Here is a 23,026-nt window from a genome sequence, read left to right as displayed (position 1 = left end):
ATGTTGGCATGTTCAGTATCTGACAGACTGACTCACATCTCCCATATAGGGCAACTCACCAATATTGCTCACGGGCCAATATGTATTCGTTTTGTGCTCCCATGCGTTCCAAACAAAGTATCCTCCCAGCTCATAAAATGTTTCAAAACCCGGTCAATACCATGATAAGTCCCGACCTGAGGGAACAATTACAAAGGATATAACATGAGTCCTCAGAAAGTGTTATCAACACTCGTGACACTTTAACCACATGCGTGCGGCAGCTTTTTTCGCGCTGTGCGGCTTTTTTTAAAAAGCCGTGTTACATGACGAGCTCAGCTCGTCATCAGCGTGCGAGCGGCACAACTCATGACGAGCTGAGCTCGTCATGAGCGGGGAAGGGGTTAAGTCGTAGCAATAAACATAGTTAAACTACACAGGTCCCTAGTTCGCCCAGGAAGCAGTATAAGCACTCGTAACACTTAAAATGGTGTCAACAGGTAAAGTTTGGCTACCCAAATAACGCTCACCTTCTGGGCAGTAAAACCCACTGCGATTCCTCGTCCTTCTGAATCCGGGTACAGCCAATTGTCCAAAGGCACCCGTATAAATATAACTCGAACTCCCGCCATGCCGATCACGTGGGTAATTGGGCAGTGGAAATCGAGTGGGTCCGTGTAAGCCATCCATAGCGGCGGCCCTATTTAAGTTACTATTTCCATTGAGAAAAGGTGCCAAGTGTGGTGACATGCCGCACAAGTAACAATTTTGAGGACACTAATAAGTAGAGACAGAAAGGAAAGTTGAATCTCCCTTATAATAAAAATAAATAGTAACTAAATTGGAGTCGATATAACGATTTAAAAATAAAGCCAAATATAAAAATGGTATTAACTATTACATTTGAAGTAGAACAAGTGAAGCGTGCAGCACGGTCACAATCAATAAAGCAAAGCACCACTGCGGTTAGAACGAATTTTAACCAATCCAACCTCTTAAATATCACCCATCCGATCGCAAATAACGGGGCGGCCATTTTAAGATGTCTAAATCCAGAGCAAGTCATACGGCCTTAGAATAATAGGACCCATGACTCCTCCACAGCAACACACACACGGAAGCCAGTATAAGTGGAGAAAAACAAGAACAATTACTGGGCTATATTAGTCCAAAAGTGTTGACCCGATCTCATTTAATGGTTGTATCATCATACCGCCAACACCCTTGGGGTGTCACAAAATGCCCCAAAATGAGTAATTAAACAGTCAAATGATGTTGTTAAACCAGAAGGCATAATGTAATAAGATCACTCAATAATAATGAGGAACAGCCCAGCTAGGGTTGAGTATAACTTTATATAAGGTCTATAGAGTACCTGACTTTAGTGTATAGAAAGCTGAAGGACAGGCCTGAATGACAGGAGTCCGAGCATTTATGGAATAGCAATTAGCAGAATACATCTGTTATGTATGGATCAGAAAACATGGTGTAATAAAAACACTCAATAATGTTGGGAAAGAGCATTCAGATCAGTCGCACCAGAGCACGAACGCGGGACCACGAACAAAAGTCACTTGGTGGGGGGCACTTGGGGCTTAGTTCGCAATTCAGTCACCTTTGCCGGCTCCTGCGGTGATCTGTGCACACCCCGTGAGCAGTAGGGGCCTTTTTACCCCAGGAATGACATAGGGGGGGCAAGGCGGCACACTTGGGTCCTGTTTCATTGGGCACACTTGCACCAGGTCTCGACCCGCACAATCAGGAGGCCCCAGGTGATGAGCGTCAGGGCCTCGACCCCAGGTGTAGTTACAGGTGCGGAGCTGCAGGGTCGGGCACCGCTGCAGCTCTGGTGCGCAGAATTGACTCTCCGCTGGTGGGCGATTGAAGTTCTTGGTCCGAGCACCGGGACCAGGCTCCGTCACAGCAGGTCCAGTGTGGAGGTCTCAGGCAGCGGGGCAGAGCGCAGATGTGCGCTGTCTCGGAGCTCGGGACGTTGCTGGGTATCGGTGAGCCTCGCGTCAGTGATTTGCAGCCCCTCCGGCACACTCAGCATCCGCAATGGCAGGCACACCTATGCGAGTTACCGGCTTTTTTCATCGGGAGGCCTCAAACGCCGGTAGGAATATCTTCGGCTCCTGACGTTCGTTTGGTTTCAAAGTTGCAGCAATGAGCACCGCTACTGCTCTGGTGTGGTGTGTAGATCTAACAAAGGAGAATCGGATCAGCGTGGCGGATTGATGGGGCAGGATAGGGGGCCTCGGAGAAACCTCAACAGGCGGCCATGTTGTTTCGCTGTGAAGCCACGCCCCTCTTTTCTGCGCTTCTTGACCCTGTTGCAAGAGCCCTCTCAAGCTGTCTAAGAGCGGTTGCTCCTGTGGCCGTCTCTATAAGACAATCGACTGGGCTCATACTTGGTACTGACTTTACAGTCATGGTGCCCCAGGCTGTGTATACCCTTTTGAATAAGACTAAGACACAGCACCTCACCAGTGCATGCCTGACCGGTTATGAGTTAACTCTCTTCACCCCGCATGTCACGATCAAAAGATGTGCCACTCTGAACCCAGCCATGTTGCTAACCCTCCCTTCTGAAAGTGAGAAAATTGACATACATGATTGTATCTTCCGGCCAGAGGAAGAGATGAAAGGACGGGTAGACCTGACTGATGTTCCATTATCTGACGCCCCAAGAGGAACTATATGTCGATGGCTCTTGTTTTAAGTTACCAGATGGCACTACAACAGCTGCATGTGCAATCATGATGCTGCACACGATAGTTAAGATGTCACAAGTTCCCTATCAGTCGGCCTAAGCTGCAGAGCTCGTGGCCCTGATTCGAGATTTGTGAGTTGAGTGAGGGACTGGCTGTCAATATCTATACTGACAGTCAGTATGCCTTCGGAGTCGCCCCTAGTTTTTGGACGGCTCTGGGCAGTGAGAGGTTTTCTCACTTCCCATGGGATGAGGATCCAGCACGGCCCCCTGGTACATAGGCTCTTGTCGGCTTTGACACCCCCCAAGAAATTAGCGATAGTGAAGTGTAGCGCACACACGAAAATTACTTATTATGTAGGTAAGGGGAACGCCTTTTCAGACCAGACAGCTAAGGAGGCAGTCCAAACAAAGATGAAAAGGATGTTTGTAGCAAGACCCGATAGGTGGGTGTCCAAGGTCACCGTGTTTGAGGATACACTAGAAAATGTCAAGGAAATACAGAGTGAGGCAACTTTTGAGGAATTAGCAATATGGCAGGAAAGCACAGCACATTTGGATGAGAAGGGGAAACAGAGATGGATGTTACCAGATGCATATGTCCCCCCCCATAGTCACCATGGCGCACGGGCCAGCTCATATTAGTGCTATAGGTATTTGCAAGTTGTTAGACCCTGTATGGAAAAGTTATGAAATCCCAAAGATAGCTCCCCATTTGGTTAAATATTGTATGGAGTGTATGATGCACAATCCAGGAAAGGGTTCCCCTACCCCACCAGGTAATTCTGCACCTCCCACCTTCCCTTTTGAGGTCCTCCAGCCCCACTATATAGAAATGGACCAAGTCAACAATCTGAAGTATGTGTTAGTGGTTGTCTGTGCATTCAGTAAATGGGTTGAGGCTTACCGCACCAATGAGAATACAGCCATAGCAACTGCAAAAGTTTTCCTGTAGGAGTTCTTTCCTCATTTCGGCTTGCCCCGTTTGATTTGGAGTGATACCTGACGTCACTAACTGACGACGCAAAAGTTATCCAGTTCATTTGTGAGGGACTGCATATCAGACAAAAGTTTCATGCTACGAATCACCCCCAGACTGCGGGTTTGGTTGAGAAGTACAACGGTACTCTCAAACTGAAATTAGCAAAGATTCAGGAGAGATCAGGGTTGCAGTGGCCAGATGCTTGCCCTTTTGTCCACAAGAATGACAGCCCATTCTAAAACAGGACTGTCACCCAACGAGGTCGTGTTTGGGCACCCAGCAAATGTTTGGGGAGTTCTGCGACCTTGTTGGTTCTCAGAAATTGAATATCCTCTATTGGTGGACTATTTGTAAGAGTTAACTAAAAGTCTGCGCTCTATTCACCAGCAGATTCAGGACTGCCTTCCACCAGGCCAGGCCATGACATTCGACCTCGGGTCTATGTGTTAGACCGAAATTTCCAGAGAAAGAAGAGTCTGGAGCCGAAGTGGAAGGGGCCGGTCCAGGTGCTCCTTGCCACATGCACTGCCATCAAGGTCACCGGTCAAAAGAACTGGATACACTGCCAGCATTGCGGTAGAGTGCCTCTTCCCTTGCTCTATGATCAGTGGTTCAACAACGGGATTGGGGACTCGGAGTGGGAACAAGTCCCACGTTTTGTCCCTTTTTCTGATGTCAGGCTTACGTGGACCCAAACAGAGGCTGAGAATGATGAGGCATTGACTGCAGCAGTACCCGCATAGATTAGGGCAATTCCAGACCCCCCCTTCTACTGGTCCCTCTGTGTCTGAACCCCTCATTACTGACCCCTCTGTGCCTGGAGTAACTAGGTACATTTGCGCACTCGACAGAGGAACAGTGCACCTAAGGAGAAGTCAGACTAGTTGGGATGGACGGACGGTATCCTGGACGAAATAGGATTTCTTCAAGAGCTAGGATTGAACAGCTCCACCGCCGGTGCTCAAAACCGTCAATGTTGATGAATGATAGGAGTCTGCCAGTGCGGCTCTGATGAACACTGGAAACTCTTATCCTTTTGCTATTAGTCTTAGTGCATCCCTTTTCTCTGGTCACACAATGTATCCGTTTGGTCGGCCCATTACTGAGGAGGAACTGCCCTTTGCACCTTCGGCCCAGAGCGGGGTTGGTGCACAAAAAGTAAAATAGTTTTTGCATCCATAGTTGCCATTACATTGATATTTGTGTTAGGGATATTTTGGTTTTGGAGGAAAAGTATCCTACACGTTCCTAGATTGGGACAACACCCGTCCCCCCTGAATACATGTTTGTTACTTTGGCCCCTCACAAAGGAGATCATCGAAAAACTTATACAGACAATGTATTTTTACAGATGTTGCATCAGGCCCATGATACTTCCAATGTTATTAATTGCTGCATCTGTGGATTGCCTCCTTAAGTTACGGATAAGAGTAATGTTTTCCTATCTCGGACGTTGCGAGGGCTGGTTTGAACTGTTTACTATGGTACATTATCACTTTAGATCCTCTTCTATAAATATGACATCTGCTGACTCTCACACTGTGACAGAATATATACGTTTCCAACAAAGGTTTTACTCCTGCATGGTTAGGAGAACAAGGGAGCCCTGGTACATTGTCCCCAAAAGCTTGTGTGAATGTATATGAGCAGGTAAAGAATGCAACATGGCTTCGAAATGAAATGCTACATTTCCAGGGGTTCAATGTTACTGAATACTTCAGATCTTTTTAAACACACAATATTACTAAGGATAAAGCGATGCCAGTACCAGTAGTCAACACAACAGCTGGTTTCTGTGTTTGGGGAATTGGGAAGGTGAAAGTGGGAGTAATTGCAATTACACATATATGTTGAGCACGATTAGTAGCCCACCTTTGCTCCCACCATATTATCTCTAGTTTGTTTATGGATCCCAAGTTCATGTTTGGATTCCTACGGGGTGGTCAGGTATATGCTATCTCTCTTTCCTTCTTCCCCCAGTGTATATAGCACCGCCCAATTACCATAAGGACCACTGATTGCAGCGTAGGAGTGCATACCTGTCCCGCGTTAGAAGGGTTGTTAACACAGTAGATATAGATCAGACAGATGCCACTTTGCAACAGTTTACAGATGCCATGAAGGGTATCATACCCTTTGGGGCCCCATGTCTAACAGTCTCACTATTCGTCGGCTCACACGAGCTGTAGAAGGGGTCATTAATACGACAGCAGGGATTCTGACAAATATCACAGCTGAGCTCCAGGTTACGAGGCTTGTTGCTTTACAAAACCGGATGGTGTAAGACGTCATCCTTGCTGACCCGAGAGGGGCTTGTCGCGTCATTGGCAGTAGCTGTTGTGTATCCATCCCAGACCACGCCCCCAATGTATATGCTGCCATACAGAAGTTGCATAGGCTTTCATCCGACATACGCCAAGAAAATTGTACTTGGACCCTCTCCGGATGGTTCTGGGGCATATTCACATCCTGGGATTGGAAGATCCTTGCTTTTCTAGTGATAGTCGCTGGTATTTTCCTCACTCTGTAACCAATGCCTCCGAGCCTGTTGCTCTTATTGTATCACACTCCTTACCCCAAAGCAGAAGGCGCCCTTCCATGATACTAATGCTGTGATTATGATGCAGAAAGAGATAGATAGATTTATGTAGCTAGACAAGGGTATATTTGAAGACTTCTCTTCCTTTGATTCTGAATACATTGAGTGCTCTGAACTTTGAAGTTTATTGTTATGTACACGCTGTAGTGCACTCTATATTCTTTCCCCTTAAAATTGTTAGCTTCTCCTAAAAGGAGGGTCTGTTGAAAAGTACATGTCATGCATTCATTCTGCTAGTGCATTGCTCTGTGTAAAGTTAGCATTCGCTGCACCATTTTAAGTTGAGCCGCCATTTTGAGCCATGATCGAAACGAATTTCTGTCTCACTTTGTCTGCCTCAACAGAAAGCCAAGAACAAAAAGGGTTTGGCTTAAGCGCAGTAATGCTACGCCACAATCATAAACAACAAAACAGATGCCAATACTGCTCAATTCTTTTCTCTGAGACCACCCAAGATGAGAACCATGTCCTCAACTTGATAGACCACTCTTTCAGTCCTGTAATATATCTCAAATTTTTTTTTATTTGTTTTTGAAATTTAATTATTTGTGCAGATAAATACACAGAATCGGTTTTTAAGTCACAAATCAGAGTTTATATTTTTATTATTTGATAATGGCCCAGTTCAAATGATAACGCAATGTGTTTTATTTCTTTGTTTTTTTTGCACCAGACATTAATGTTTTACAATTCTCTATTAAAGTAAACACTACTTCCTTTAGATAATTACACCAGGAAGGAGGGGAGAGCTCCTACTACTAAAAACAATGTGTGAATATATACATAGGGGTGTTAGAAGGCATGTGCGTACAGTGCAAAGGCTGCCAAGCTACACAATTACACTCGGACTCATTCATCGGAATCATACAGCATCATATTTACCACATACAAACAGAACATGAAGCACAAAGTGGGGGATTTGTGAAAATTGTGTGTGAAAATGTCCCTGAGCTTATATCATTTCTTAAGCCAAGGTTCTAAGGATAATCAATAGAGGCTTTTTCTTTTAACCACAATAAGTAATTAGGCCACCATATACTCTATACATTCAAACTATTTACAACAATGATTGGCCTAAAGAGGACAAGAAAAGACATGAAAAACAAGGTCAACAGAAAGCAGCTGCGATATTTTCTTTTTGTATTTCTCCAAGGTTGAGCTTTGCTGTGCTTATGAATAGACTGTTTTGACATTGCATACCTTTCTCGCTAGATAGGCCTGCTCCCATCCTTAGAGCGGTGGGTGCAGGCCGAGTAACCTTGGCTCTGAGATAACATGTACCCGGTCCTGGGATTGCAACTCATCCTTCTGTATCTTCATTGTTCACTAGCTACCAACTGAAAATTTCCAGTCTGGGTGGGTCTTTATTGATCCTGAAAATGTACATTATACGTTGTCCTATTGGTAGAAGTCAGTCACTCTGCAGCAATATAAGGCGGCTGGTCAGACCGGACTCCACATGAGTGTACTTTCAATAAATATCTTTGATTTGTATTCTCTACTGTCTGACCGACTCTTCATTTGTGAGGAAGGCTGAGAGGTGGTTGCGAGTGACCCCGGTGACCCTAATCGGGTCACCTCCTGCAATCGTTTTAGGCATAGAATTAGCACAGTACTATCTATGCTGAGCTAGAGAGTGACAAAGCTTTTTGGCATTTTTACAGCAATGTTTTTAAAAACAGGATTAGCAAGTACCATCCACGCCACACTGAAAAATGACAAAAGCCTTTTACCACTCCAGGCACAGTATTACAGATTTAGACTGTTAAAATATCATTGAGGCCAACCTAGAAAGAATAAAAACAACTCCTGACTCATGTTGCGCTCTTGTGGGATACTCCATATGAAGAAGCTGCTTTCCACCTAAACCTGGAACTGCCCAGAGTTCCCTGCTTCCTCCTTTGAATAATTTATGTGAAACTCTAAGCATGGAAAGGTATTGTCTTTACTTATACTCGGTGCTCCTTTGTGCCTGGACAAAGTTATAACTCTTTGATGAGCTCTAAATTGAGCATTACTAATGGTAAATTGAAAAGCCAGTTCTTCAGCTTTTGCTGAATTCGGGAATCGAGTAAAAGGCTCTGATAAGGAATGGAAGGTACTTCTATGCTTTAAGAGTGATGTAAAAGAAAACCTGACCTCCTGATCTGGTACTGTGTATGCATGGGATGTAAGTAGGAGTCCTGCAGAGAGGAGGTGTCAGGGTGGTTTGTGTTAGGAGGTGCGACTGTTCAAGTATGTAGGGCCTAAGTTGTGTAGTGCCTTGAATACGTGTGTGAGGAGTTTGAAATTACCACATATATGTATTGGTTGGCAGTGGAGCTCCGCAGGTGTTTGGTGATGTTATTTCTGTGTGGAAGGTTGAAGATGAGTCTGGCTGCTGAGTTCTGGGTAGTTTGTAGTTCTTTAGTGAGGTGCGTGGTGATCCTGGTGTAGAGGGTGTTCCTGTACTCCATCTTGATGGTGACTAGGGAGTGACTGACAGTTTTTATGGTGTCACTTGGGAGGTAGTTGAAGATCTTGCTTAGCATCTCCAGGGTGTGGTAGCAGACTGTAGTTATAGTGTTGACTTATACAGCCATGTCCAGTTTGCTGTTGATGATGATTCCAAAGTTCCTTTTGTTGGTGCTGGGTGCTGTTTGTGGGCACGAGTTCTCCCAGCCACCAGTTGGAGTCCCATGGGGAGAAGTTCTTGCTGAACATCACTACTCCTGTCTTGTCAGTGTTGAGCTTGGCTTTTATCCAGTTAACAACATCGATCATCCAGGCTGTGAACTCATTTCTTGTGTTGACGGTCTTCTCCGAAAGGAAGAGTATGAGTTGTGTGTGATCAGCGTAGGAGAGGATGTTGATGTCATGTGCGCAGATTACATTGGCCAGAGTATGTATTTGTTGAAGAGGGCATGCTGAACAATGAACCTTGAGACACTCCACAGATGAGCTTGAGAGCTTCCGAGGAGTAAGGTGCGAGGCGGACATCTTTTGTTCTATCAGTTAAGAAGGAGAAGATACAGCAGAGAGCGGGTCCTCGGATGCCTATCTTGTGCAGGTGCCGAATGATAATGGGGTGTGAGATGGTATTAAATGCTGAAGAGATCCAGAGAAAGAGTGCTGTCATGTCTCTTCTGTCAAGGATCATGCGGATGTTGTCTGTGGCATTGATGAGTGCTATTTCTGTACTGTGGTTGGACCTGAATCCAGACTGAGTGGCGTCAAGAAGCTGGTGGTTGCTGAGGTGGTCAGTGAGATGTGGGTTGATTTGGTTCTGTATGACCTTGGACTGGTATGATGGGAGGGAGATGGGTCTGTTGTTGGAGAGCAAGGGTGGGTCAGTGGATTGTTTCTTGAGCAGATGCGTGATGGTGGCATGTCTCTGCCAAGATTGCTCCTAAACCTCCGAAAAATTGTGGGGATTGCTACAAGTCCACTGAATTTAGGGAAATTCCTGGCCTCTTTGCTAGTTGGGCTGGGTCTGCATACGGTTTGAGTCTGCATACACTGTGTTTTTGTTTTGATAAGTTTCAGTTCATTAGAACCATATTCCCTAAAACACAATCTGTCCCAGACCACTCCAAAACAAAAAAACAATTCATGTGGTATAATGCTTTTTAATATTTTAAATGGCACCCAAATGTGTTTATAGTTTGCGGGCTCTAAATCAAGCCCTCAAACTCACAACACACACAAATAGTGAGTTTCATCTTCAAACTCTATACAAGGTCCATAAAACATGACAGAGGCACAAGATTTCTCCACTTGTTTCATTGCTTACAAACTCTGTATGGAGTCGGCAGCCCGAAGTTTTATAGTTTGCAAACTCTGTACAGAATGAAAAGTAAAAAAAACTGAAAAGTCAAAAAAATTCCTTTTGGGACCTCAATCAATTACAACTCATTATCTTCAGCCATTCATTCTAGCCTTCCCCACCATAGTATCATATATCCTGCAATACTGACCGCAAAACTTAACAATGTAAATGTTGCAAACAATGCTACATTCTTTCAATCTTAATACCGATATATTACATCTCATGCAACAAGTAAAATATCCTTAACATTTCAAGTGTCACGTTGGGCTAAATCAGAGGAACACAAGGATACAATCATGTATCTTAATTGTTGAGTCATGTGGATTATCAAACTAGAAAGACTGATGTAATAGTCTTGTGCGTTCTCACCATTTTGGTAATCCTTTTTATTGTATATGAATTCTGGTGTATGTGTTTCTAAATGGAATATTATGTATATTTTACTTGTTGCCTGAGATGTAATATATCGGCATTAAAGATTATTCTTATTTTTTGCAACATTTAAATTGTTTAGATTTGAAGGCTATATAATATCATGGTGAATGCTAGAATGAATGGCTGAAGAAAATGAGTTGTGATTCATAGATTTCCCAAACGGAGGGGCATATTATCAAGGGTGTTCATCTCCGCTTTTTTGGCTTTAAAAGCCAAGGAAGCGGAGATAAAATGATCTCCCTATTACCTAGCTGTCGCTAACACCAGTTAGCGACAGCTAGTAGGAGATAGCGACCATCTTGGGCCCCACTTTGCATGTCAGTGATATTTATCACTAATGACATGCAAAGTGGGCGTGTCAAGATGTTAGCGACTAGAAACAGTCGCTAACATCGCTATCTCCTATTACCAACTTATGGAGATATTCGCGCTAAGCGCGAATATCTCCAAAAGCTAACACCTTCCCTGAGCAGTTCTTAGCCATTTTATCCAATGGGAGGTGGATAACATGGCCAAGAGCATTAGCCCGGTAATGCATGAATATCGCTGATTTTTCAGCGATATTCATGCATTGCGGCCGATTTTTATCGCATTTGTGATAAACCTTGGTAATACCAAGGTTTATTTGCGATAAAAATCGCCGTAGCTCAGTGGTAAATTTTTGTCTCTAACCAAGCAATAGCGATAATTATCGCTATTGCTTGGTAATATGCCCCGGAATTTTTTTTAAACTTTTCAGTCTTTTACGGAGCCCTGCCGTTTTGGTCGATAGGGCCCCGCTCATTCCTCTAAAATCTGTACAGAGGCCACATACTGCTACAGGTTGTAATATGGCTCCACAGATATCATAGTTCGTGGACTCATCTCAGAATCCTCAAACTTCAAGGTGAGTTAACAGGTGTTTTGGCCCTGCCGCTCATCTGTAGTACGCAACTGCTGAGCAGTGCTTGAGGACCCCGAACAATTAACTCATTTTTTCATTTCAAAATGATGGGAGTCCCTTAAGTTCCACCTCCCCCTCACCACATGAACCTGGAAGTCAAGGTGTTTTTTCCACCATTCCATCTTCTGGGGTGTTTTATTTTTATTCAGTTATGATGTGGAGATTATACTCCATGTTCTGCAATGGGGGACAGCAAGAGAAATACTCAGTTCACAAACTCAAAATGGCCGACAGGAATTTAATCTTCTTTGTCCAATGGAGTGCCTTTATGTTTTTTAATTTGTTTCCACAAACAGTTCTTGAACTTGGGTTTACAAGCTGTTTGTGGATTAATGTTCCAGATATCTCTATAATTCAACCCGTTGAAGTCCACATGACACATTTCTGTATCACTGATTTCTCAAAATCTATTGAACAGATTTACAGGTGACAAGGCTCAGGCACTCCTCTGAGTAAAGTTTTAGTTTCATGCATTGACCGCTGTTGGAATTTAAGAGTAGAGTTATGTAAGACCAACTAACGAATTTTGGCACACAAGCTTAGTGAGCGAGCTCGACATATCTTGTGTGTGGTTGTCGGAGGTGGGGTGTTTAAAATTTGGTGTATATTGGTGCAATGTCCAGCACTATTTCTGTGATAAATGGAACATAATCAAAGTTATTTTTGGCAAAGGAAATCCCTAAAATAGTTCATAGAGTTTATGGTTTGCCAAGGAAGACTGACCTCTGAATGGGCTCTTGACTGGGGGCTTTGGGTCTCCATCCTCCCAGTTTTGTGAGTTATGCTGATGTAATTACCAGCCACATGATATTTCTAATTTAAAAATATGTGCGCCTCAGTGCCCTGCTGTCTTGGTTTCTCTATCCTTGGCTGTCACAAGGGTCAGGCTGGCAGCCAGGCACTTTACAAAGGCACATGCACTAGTGCACTTGTGCCACCTGGCATTGTTTTTCTTTTTTCTTTGTCTGAGCAAGCTCAGAGCTGACCTAACACCAAAAAGGAAATCTTTTTTGTACAAAACATATACTGTACTCACTTATTTTAAGCCACTCTCATATGTGTTCATGGTTTGATTAGCACATGCATGTGCTACATCCTGACGTATATGTGCTAATGACTTCATTAGATCATCTAACAATGCCATGAAATACATGAGCTCCGGATGTGTGCTGTACAAAAAAAATATATTTTTTGACAATACACATCTGAGGACTCCAATGCCTGGCTTGCCTCACCAGACAGCATCAGATAGACTATGTACTCAGTTCGGAACAGTAATTAAAGGTAGTAGGGACGAGGCACGCAACACTGGCATTATGTGGGAAGTGGAGGTGGGACACCCACTGAAGGCTAAGGGCAAGCATGAGCCAGGTGCCTAGTTCTGGCTTAGCTCAAGGATCTCCTGAACCCTTGGTCCCAAAATGAGAAATGCCTTCATGTAGCGTGGCATGCTATGTAAAAAAAAGAAAGCTATTGTGAGAGAGTGTGTCCTGCCTGCAACAACAGGCAGGAGAAAAACATTAAACAAAATAGTGCTCAGAGTCTCTAATTAAAGCCCACCGAACAACACAAGTAAAAGTGGGTGTCTTCATGGGAGGTTACAAATGAAAACAAGGCCATACTAAGAAGGGACTAACAAGCCTATTTACAAATCAGAAGCTAGCATTTACGAAGGACAATGACACAAGCCAATTACAAATATGGTTTGAGAGTGTGCAGGGCTTCAAGTGCATACAGTCTGGAATTTTTACAGTTTTCAGAAATTGCCACAATGTATTTTTTGGACTGGCAATGTTATCCTATGGAGGAAAAACCTGTATTGCATTTGGGCACTTCTCTTTTTTTAAATTGTTTTTATTGTTTTTATTGCCAACGTTGGGTCAAAATAGCATAGTCAAAATAGCATAGTACATTCATAAAGTCCACATATATACATCCAAACAATTTCTTATACAGTTGATTGATTCCAGAAAAATTAAATTAAATTGATTCGTTACAAAATACCCAAATCAGGAGGCTATTCCTGTATATTCTTTAAGTGGCCACCATGTCAATAAGCCAATCTTTTTTTTCCTTATCCCTTTTAAAGCATATAGATTCCATTCTAGTTCATATACATTAAATAATTTTCTTCTCCAAAATTCAAACGCAGGTGCTTCAGGTTGTAACCATTCAGTAGCTATACATAACCGAGCTATAGTCATTGCCACAAACAGAAAATTCTTACATTTACACAAATCAGTATTTTCATTAATAGATTGGGTCCCCCCAATTAACATAAGTGCTGGGGATATTTTTATAGGAAAATGAATGACTTCGGTTATGAATCTTTCTATACTTAAAATAAAAGGCATCAATTTGGAGCAGTGATAAAAAAAATATGAGGTATATCTGCCTCCTCCCCTCCACACCTAAAACATTTTCCATCATATTGTGGACCCCATGTGGCCATTCGTTTAGGGGTATAATATAGTTCAAATAAAGTTTTATATACTTGTGCTTTCATGTTGGCTGACATACATATATCTTTAGCCATTACTATAGTGTCTACAATATTCAGGTCGGTTTCTTCCAGCTGATTCTCCCAATATATATTATATTTGTTCAGGTCATCAGGTTTATACTCCAACAATAAACGATATATCAGGCCAATCTTTTTCTTTGTTTGTATTGCCTCTATTAGTCTATTAGAGGTAAGATTGCTTAATTTCTTTAAACAGAAATCTCTAAGTTGGAGATACTTAAAAAAGTTGGAATTGGGTATTTGATATTTACTATTCATATCAGAAAAGGCTCTGAATGTTCCATCCGCCTGAAATAAATCTCCAATTCTAACCACCCCTTTCTTACTCCATTCCTTAGCCACGTGGTCCCAGAATATCGAGGGGAGTATCTTCTGCGCTGAAAGCGGGGTGTGATATATAATTTTCTCTAATTTCATTCTTTTCTTAACTTTTCTCCAAACTTTGTATGCTGAATCAATCACCTTAAATCGAGTATGTTTGTAGTAGTTCCCTTCCAGCTCTTTCAATAAATATCCCTTTGAATGTTCTCCCAATAATAAATAAAATTTTGAGGGAGACTCCGCTGGATCCTCTATTTGTTCTCCAGTCAGTAGAATTCGCATTCTTTGTAAAAAACATACATAATAATAAAACAAAAAATCCGGGATCCCCCGCCCTCCTTACTCCTTGCACCTCCTTTAATACTGGATCTATTCTTTTTTATTAATTCTATGCAGTCATTTGACCTCAACGTGGCATTTTCCCCCATTAACCCCCGTGGCCCCCTCCACCAACAACCCCTTTGCCCAGTGACCCCCCCTCCCCCCCCCTCCATTACCGAGGCTTTCGGACTCCTGGTCCTAGTGATGGTGCTGAGCTCCACCTCTCCCCCGTCCTGGCCCACAGGTTAACATTTCATCCATCATTGTATAAGTACTATTCCAATCTTTCAACCTTTCAAATATTCTCAAACATATACCAGTGGATACTACTGAAACAATGATCCTATTTTATGATTTTCATAGATATCTTTAGTTCATATATGAAGAAATTATATCCCTAAGCTATAACAGTGAATAATCCACAATCTAGGACTCTTTTATATCATGCAGATATCCTTTAGCAGCTGCCACATTGGTAAAAAATCGAGTGTTCTCTTTATAAATAATTTTCAGTTTAGCCGGATTCATAATATAGGCTTGTGCGCCTTTTTGTTGAAATTGATTCACCAATTGTCTTAACTGCCATTGGGTGTCCATTGTATATTTACTGTAGTCCGGAGTTGCAAAGAAGGTAAACCCTTCACCCCTGCCTTTACTGTTTGGTCGAGTATTCATATATACATCTTCTCTAGCCCGGAAGCTGTTAAAGGCAACCAGAATCGGCCTAGGTTTACTGGCGTTTTCGCCAGATCTAAGTTGATTGTTAAATGGATATCTATGGGCACGCTCAATCTCTCGGTCCCAATCCCATCTTTTCAGCTCCGGAAATGCCCTTTGAAACAATTCGACAGTAAATTTGCGTGGATCTTGTCCTTCTTTACCCTCGGGAATTTGCATTAGCCTTAGATTGTTACGCCGAGAGCGGTTTTCGAAATCGGCCATTTTCGAAAGTAAGTCCTCTTTATTAGCGTTTAAATTCTCAGTGACAGTTTTTTGTTTTGCTAGTTCATCTTCAATATTGGAGACTCTAGTCTCAACCTCGGTGAATCTTTCCCCAAAGTCAGAGTGTGACTTTGCCAGCCTACGAATGGAACTTTGCAGCTTCCGGCATGAGTTTTGAATTTTTTGGCTATCTCGCTCCGTTTTATCCATGTGGGTTAGGATTGTCTGATAAATCGTAGCTAAAGTAATATTGTCAGTTAGCTCTACTTGACAACCTCCTGTTGCCCCCTCAGTTATAGAGGCATCCCCTTCACCTCCCACTGTATTGGGGCTGTCTTCAATATATTCCTCGGCTTCGTCATCATCATCAATTTCGCTCTCACCTTCCTCCAAACGCATTTGTTTAGAGTATTGAACAGCCAGATCTTCACATGAGGAGGCTGAATTCTCAGAGACTGAATAAAAATCCAGTGATTCTGTCTCGTTAATTACATTTGTATCCAGATTTGGTCCTGTCATACTAAGCCCTTCCACAGACTCTGTGACAGTTCTCCCCGGTTGGCCGGAGCTGAGATCACCTCCTGAGGGAGTGGTAGCTGAGTTTTCATTCGCCGATGCAGCAACTACTGGCGTAACAACAATTTGAGGCACTGCAGTAGTTAGATGCTCACCTTGCAACCCTTCCTCCACTATCAGCAAGGTAGACTCTCCATTAACTATTTCTGATACTGTCTGGAGAGGGCTGCGCATCGCTTCCTTGCGTTTTTTCTCTTCTACCGCCATAAATAAGGTAGAAATCGTTTGTTTAACTAAGTTGGGATTTTCAGCTGGGATCACTCCCCCCATTTTTTTTTGTGCAACTCCACTCATGACTTTCTCTGCACCACTCGTACTCACAGTTGTACTGGCCTCTAGGTCTCGTTTTTTGCGTGTTCCTTTAGGCGCCATAGTAACTGATCCTTTTGCAGCTCCTTTTGCGGTTCCTTTCTCTTCCCTGAATGCCAGGACGCGGTGCTCGAAGCGTCGGAGACTCACGGCACCTGTGTGGGAAACCGCCCACCAGGCTCGACGAAGTCTCGTCAGGGCTGTCAATGCTGTGATCAGTTACCGCAGCAGCGTTCAGTGCTCAGCGTCTTAAAGCGAACGACGTCTTCAACATTCAGCGTCTTCAGCGTTTTCGGTGTTTTCGGCGTTTACAGCGTTTACAGCGTTGCAGGTATGAAAAAAAAAAAAAAGCCGCTCATACGCCACTTGATGGTTTTTTTTTTCAATCTCTGGGTCATTCACTATCGGCACTTGCAGCTTCAGATACCTTCCAGATTTGGCTATGGCAGCTTTCAAATACCTCCTGGTATCTCACTGGTAACTCGCATAAAGAAAACCTGTGAGTCAGTGAGTCAGTGGAGCGAAGGGCTCACACGTCCGATACGGCTCTGCGTACGGGCGCCATCTTGCCTCATTTGGGCACTTCTCAGCGAATTACGGGGTTGTTCTCCTGTACTTGAGGTGAGTATAGGGTATGGTCCAAGGCCACACCAACAGGTCACCGCAGGGGCCTTGGGGGGCATCTGGGTGTAGAGGTGTCACAGCGTTGGGTGCCCCATACACTTCAATGGGAGAACCATCTGGTTACAAAAAGGCTGCAAGCAGGGACTGGGAGGCCAGTCTCGGGTACCCACATGGGGGCTCAACCCTTAAGACCCAAGGGCACACAGGATTCACTTCTCGGGCTGCGGGACTCAGGTGCAGTGTCTTTTGGCATCGGGTCTGGTGCTGGAATCTCTCGCGGATGGACTGGGCCTGAAGAAAGAGGCTGCAGGTGGCGACTGGATATCTAGTCTGGGCACATCCGAGCGTGGGCTTTGCTCTGTGGACCATGTGGGCACCATCACCTCCTTTAGACTCTGGGTCTGGAACACGAGTGCATATGTGCTTTGAGACGTCTGATGGCAGCTGTCACAGAATCGCTTCTTTGTGTTTATTTCTGCCGAAGAGGCATACAGGACAGCTGGGCCACTCACAAAGTGGGTCTCACTGGCTCTGAAGTCTCACGGCGAGCAGGTCGGTCTTCCTCGGCGTTGGTGTCTGGTCTGGTCACAACAAGCCTTGGCTGCTGCAAGGGGTCAGTACCCCAGAAATTGGTATGTTCGAGGCATGTGAGCTGTAGATCACATGCTTATGCATAGATCGCCATCTAGTGTTGGGTCCGGATGTTTGCACTTTGTTTTTCTTAGAAGAAGTCTTCCTAGTCACGAGGTAGGTGACTCCTCCTTTTGGTGATAGTGCGCATGTTCATTGACTCCATCTTCAGATTGTTTTTTTCCGCCATGGGTTTCGGATGTGACTCGGTGCGCTCTGGTTCGACGCCAATCCTTCGGTTTCCCTCGGTGCGTACAACACTCAACCTCGACTGTATTGTTCTCGATCGCGTTATCCATTCTTCGCGGATCATGTTCTTACAAAACTCTTTTCAATAGGTAGAGCTCCTGGTAGGCTGTTGGGTCTAGCCCCGGTCCGACTCACAGTTGAAGAAACAAACTCCTTTTAAATTCTCTCCTCTGTGCCACGCGAAAAATATCCACGCACTGATTCACATGAGGTGTGCAACCTTTGTCTGTCACCGTAACACAGTGAACAGGACTGAGACGCGTGCCGAGCTTTCCGCTCCAAAAAGACTTTTCGTGACCGTCTAGCCAGACAACGCAACATGCAGAGCCAACACACAGGCTACATTCGGGACCTCTTCAGACCTGAATTGGATGAAGAGGTCGACAGCCCTATCGGAGGCAAAGAGAAGCAAGAAGAGATCTCCCTCTCAGACGATGGCTCCGAGAAGGATGAAGACATCCCACAGAGACAACGTACTGTAAGTACAGGCCCTACCTCGCCCCAACTCAACCAAAAAAGAAGGCTCCAGACTAACCCGTGCCCTCTGGCCCCGGTTGGCACCGAGACCAGGTTTCCGACGCCCCGCCTCCTGGCTCTGCACCAAAGCCTACCAAAAAACCTTCCGGCTCTGTAAAGCCCCATTCCAAATCAGGCACTGAGCCAAAGCCTTCGAGGTCGAAGACCAAGTCCGGCTCCGATCATCACAACTCGGCACTGAAAACCATATCAGATCCGAAAACAGTCCCAAAACCATTGGTGTAGATAAGTGGGTTTCTGTTGCAGTGACCACCCCCACTTTTTGCCAGACTATTGATGCACTTTTTCTTGGTCTGCCCTGGGTCCCTACCATCAGGTTCCCAGGGCCTGTGTTCTTTCCCCAAAACTAACCCAATTGACATCTCTGGCCACAGGTCAGCCCCTGGTAAATGTTACCACAGGTACCCATGGCACTGTGACAGGGGAAGACCTCTAAGGGCTGCAGCACTTATTGTGCCACCCTTAGATGCCCTGTGTGTGTGTGTGTGTGTGCACACGCACACCTCTTTTTTTTTTTTTACAGACTGCGTGTTATGGTGCAGAACAAAGTAAAGAGTCGACATGGCACACATCCCTGTGAAGTGCAATAAATTCATGTTTAATTCTATATTACAGTTTTGCCAAAAATGTATTTGTTGTAGTATTTTTACAGGCTGTCACAAGTCCAAAAAGCACTATCTCCTAGTGAGTGTTCAAATTGCATGCTGTTATCTATTTGAGGTTTCCTACATACATGGAATGTTTTTATTTAGGATGACATTTTAGGTGTGTTTTACGGTGGCTGTGCCATTAAATAATTACGGTGGGCAACCAATTCCTTTAGACCACATCTACGTCAACAGTAGATCCTAGGGACACTTCTGTTTTTCTGACACATCCCTGTGTGCCATGCCTAAAACCCAGTGCCCTGGCATAGATCAGTCACACCTCTAGCTGGGTGCCCTATGCCAGTGGTGAGGGTACATGTGCATGAGCCCTGTACCCCTACAGTGTCTACGCCCATTCTTAGGCATTGTAAGTGCAGAGCTGCCATTAAGAGTATATGGTGCTCACTCTCATTTATCCCAAACATCAAACCATTACTATGATCCCCAAATAACACTTTCTTGACTCTCTCCTACTCTACCCCTCCTTGTATCATCTGACACCTCTTTCTACTATACCTATCCCCCAAAACAAACATTTCTAAACTCTTCCCTCTGACTCCTCCCCTCCAAAACTCCTATTTACTCATCTAAAAGCCTCCTCCTACTGCTAAAACCTAAAACCAAAAAAAAAGAATATCCTTCACTTTTTTATCCCTCCACTATCCTTTTCAATCAAAATTACCAGACTAACATGTTCACTTCTCAAATTCCATATTCAACTATACTAATTCACCACTGTTCCTTTATGGGTTCCGGAGTGGCATGCTTCAACACCCCATCAGGGGTAACAAGTGCTATATGAATGCAAACCTTTCTTTCCCTTTTATCCCTCCGCTATCCTTCTCACTCCAAATAACTGACTAATATCCACCACTGAGATTACTTTCATATTTCACCATACTAATTCACCACTAATCCTTTATGGGCTTCCGGAGTAGCGTGCTTCAACACCCCATCAGGGGTAACAAGCGCTATATAAATACAAACCTTTTTTCCTCCTCTATCCTTCTGCGATCATTCCAAATCCAAATAACTGACTAGCCTATCCCCCACTTAAAATGTACTTGCATGTTTCTCTATACTAATTCAACACTAATCCTCTATAGGTACCGGAGTAGCGTGCTACTCACCGAAAAAGCGCTTCGACGCCTCGTCAGGGGTAGTAAGCGCTATATAAATGCAATAACAATACAATACAATACATTGTGTGACTGGAAGTGACTATATTTTCTGACCGAACCTCTTGTTTTGTATGATCACATAAGAGAACAGTTTCAAATGAGCAAGTTCAGATTGTACGCTGAAGAAAACCCTCTTGGTTGCTGGTGCACCATCTCTAATACGAATCGGGGCCAAATATGGGGTACACATGACAAGAAGCTTGCTTTTTAGTTCATTGATGGCAATTCATGTTTAAAAACTATCACGGCACCTCTTTTATTAGAAATGCTCTTTATCCAGTATGTAATCAGATGTATTAAAGGGGAACACTCCCACATGTCAAAGAGATACACTTTTTTGAACATTGAAGAGAGCGGAGGGAAGAGTTATCCTTCCATCGCCATTAGTGCACATCCCGAGCTCACGGGTTGAAGGTGCTGTCAAGTGTGCTAATGGCTTCATTGGCACATATCAGAGCCCCTCCAAATACCTCAATTCAGGATGTTCGCTGTACAAAAAGGTAACCTCTTGTGCACAGCGCACATCCTGAGCGCAGCTATTTCAAGGCGCTCAGCGCTAATGACTTCATTAATACATATGAGCGCGCCTTGAAATATGTCAGCTCAGGACGTGCCCTACACAAAAAAGGTTTCCTTCCTGTACAGATCATATTCTGAACTCATGTCCTTCAAGGCGCTCTCATGTGTGTTGATAAATTCATAAGCACATATGAGAGCGCCTTGAAATAATTGAGCTCAGGAGGTGCGCATGGAAAGTAGAGAAACTCCCGGCATGCTCTCCACCAGCCTTGAGAATGAAAGCAAGCTCGCGCTGGCTGGCACGAGGGCTCGGATCCCCGGCTTACCTTACAGAAGGTCCTCAAAAATGAAAGACTCGCACAGCAGTAGAGTGGCCCCGTCACGTTACAATGGCATCAAGGGCTGACCTTTCCTTGGCCTTCAGTGCTCCAGGAGTGCACTAGTGTAATGCTCTGAGGAGCGAGGAGACTGAGAAATGCTCTTAATAGATACACTGTGCACTCTAGAGCACGCGCAGTGTATCTGTTGCAGTATTCATGTGACCCGATGTCAAACAGTCACAAGTTGCAAGCCTCAGGGATCTATGCCCCCAGGTCACATTCTATTCATTCGCACATTGGCAGCATGCTGTAACCACACCCTTGCCAACTCACCCCAGGGTTGCTTTGGGTCAGTTATGCTTTCTGCCCCGAATCCAACTCACCCTGTGAAAACTTGGGAAAGGTGGGGTGGTGGGGAAATTTCACATAGCATCCTGTAATGATTGGCAAGGAGCACCAGGAAGTAGTGCACCTAGGGCTACTTTAAAAAGTGACGCGGCTGAGCTTCATCAGTGGGTGATCTCTTGAAACCCCAGAGAATTGCAGGCGGATGCTGGTACTAGGTCAGCTCCCAAGAGTTAAAAAAAAAAGAATAAAAATGACCTCTGGCACATGCACTTTTTGCGCATGTGCCTCTGGAGGAACATCCGCTGTTTACTTAGAAATGTCATGCGGATGGCAATTGCTCTTAGCAATTACTATTCACATAACTCACAAAACTGAGTTAGCAGAGTCCCAATGCCCTGAGTCAAGACCCGCCTCTTGTTTCATGCTCAGTTTGTTGTAATTCCATGTAGCATTTTTGTCTGTAGCAGACAGTGAATTTTAAAATGGGAATTAAAATAGGAAACACCTTTTTTTATCCCACCCCCCCTTCATTTACCTACCTCAGACAGATGTACGCAAAACATGATATGCTGGATCCTAAACCAAATGTACTCTTTTTTGTATAGATTCATGCAGGGTCGCCAACGACATAAGCATAATAAATTTGGTTTTCAATAGAAACTACAATGAAATATGGATTTCATCATATTATTGACAGCTTCTAAAATACAATGCAAAGCTTCACTATTGTTAGGATTACTAAAAATAAGCAGAATTGAAGACTGGATTAGGCAGCAAAAATGATATTTAAATGATGCAACAAAAAATGAAAAGTATGTGGTACATTCTCTGTAATAATAGTTTCATCCATTTGAGCAGGTAGCAACATTTATGGTGAAATCTTCAAAGTATGCAAATCATTTGGCAACTACATTAAATCAATACACTGTTCAGTTCAGTTCAGAATCTTTATTCGATTGTAGGTTTTACAATCATAAAAGTACAATTTATAAGCACACAATAAATAAAAAACATTACAAACAATTAAATTCAAATGACAGATAATGACACAGTTACAGTACAATATATCAAACAGTATGAGCATGGGCAATATATAGTTAAAAATATAAATAACTGTAATCTTAAAAATCACCTAAAATTTTTGCAGCATGGTTAGCCATCCATGCTTTTCCTAAAGCAGATGGCTTTTTTAAGAAAGTTACATACAAATAAAGTGCAATCGCTATTCAGTAGTTGTAAGTAATAAAGTGCAGGTTTAATTTGTGTAAAACTCAACTTTTTAAGGCACGGTTTAAGGTATAATTTCCGTGGGGTGGAGTAATAGGGGCAGATAAAAAGGAAGTGTGCCAGATCTTGAGGAGACTTTCCGTCGCAGCCACAAGCTGGCAACACTTCGCCCCGTTGAGCCCCACTTGGGACTGCCAGTAGAAGATGATAGAGGTCAAAGCGGAACCTTGTTAACAGAAATCGTTCATAGCTTGACATAGGCCATGTCAGGTAAGGTTCCATTTGCAAGCAA

The 23,026-nt window shown here is 43.7% G+C and overlaps 1 protein-coding gene across 1 annotated transcript in view; it reads right to left on the bottom strand.

Moving 5' to 3' along the window:
- Window positions 1-21,280, bottom strand: part of SLC67A1 (solute carrier family 67 member 1) — a 1,118,404-nt gene extending 1,097,124 nt beyond the window's left edge. The window contains exon 1 of the mRNA XM_078682895.1: window positions 21,166-21,280. The gene's annotated coding sequence lies outside the window, so the exon portion shown is untranslated. The remainder of the gene's footprint in view (window positions 1-21,165) is intronic.
- Between the last annotated feature and the right edge of the window lie 1,746 nt (window positions 21,281-23,026).

The sequence above is a fragment of the Lissotriton helveticus genome, chromosome 3_1, assembly GCF_964261635.1.
Source record: "Lissotriton helveticus chromosome 3_1, aLisHel1.1, whole genome shotgun sequence".
Classification (NCBI taxonomy): domain Eukaryota; kingdom Metazoa; phylum Chordata; class Amphibia; order Caudata; family Salamandridae; genus Lissotriton; species Lissotriton helveticus.
Note: the sequence above shows the minus strand (reverse complement) of the source record. Positions and strands in the feature narration are given on the sequence as shown.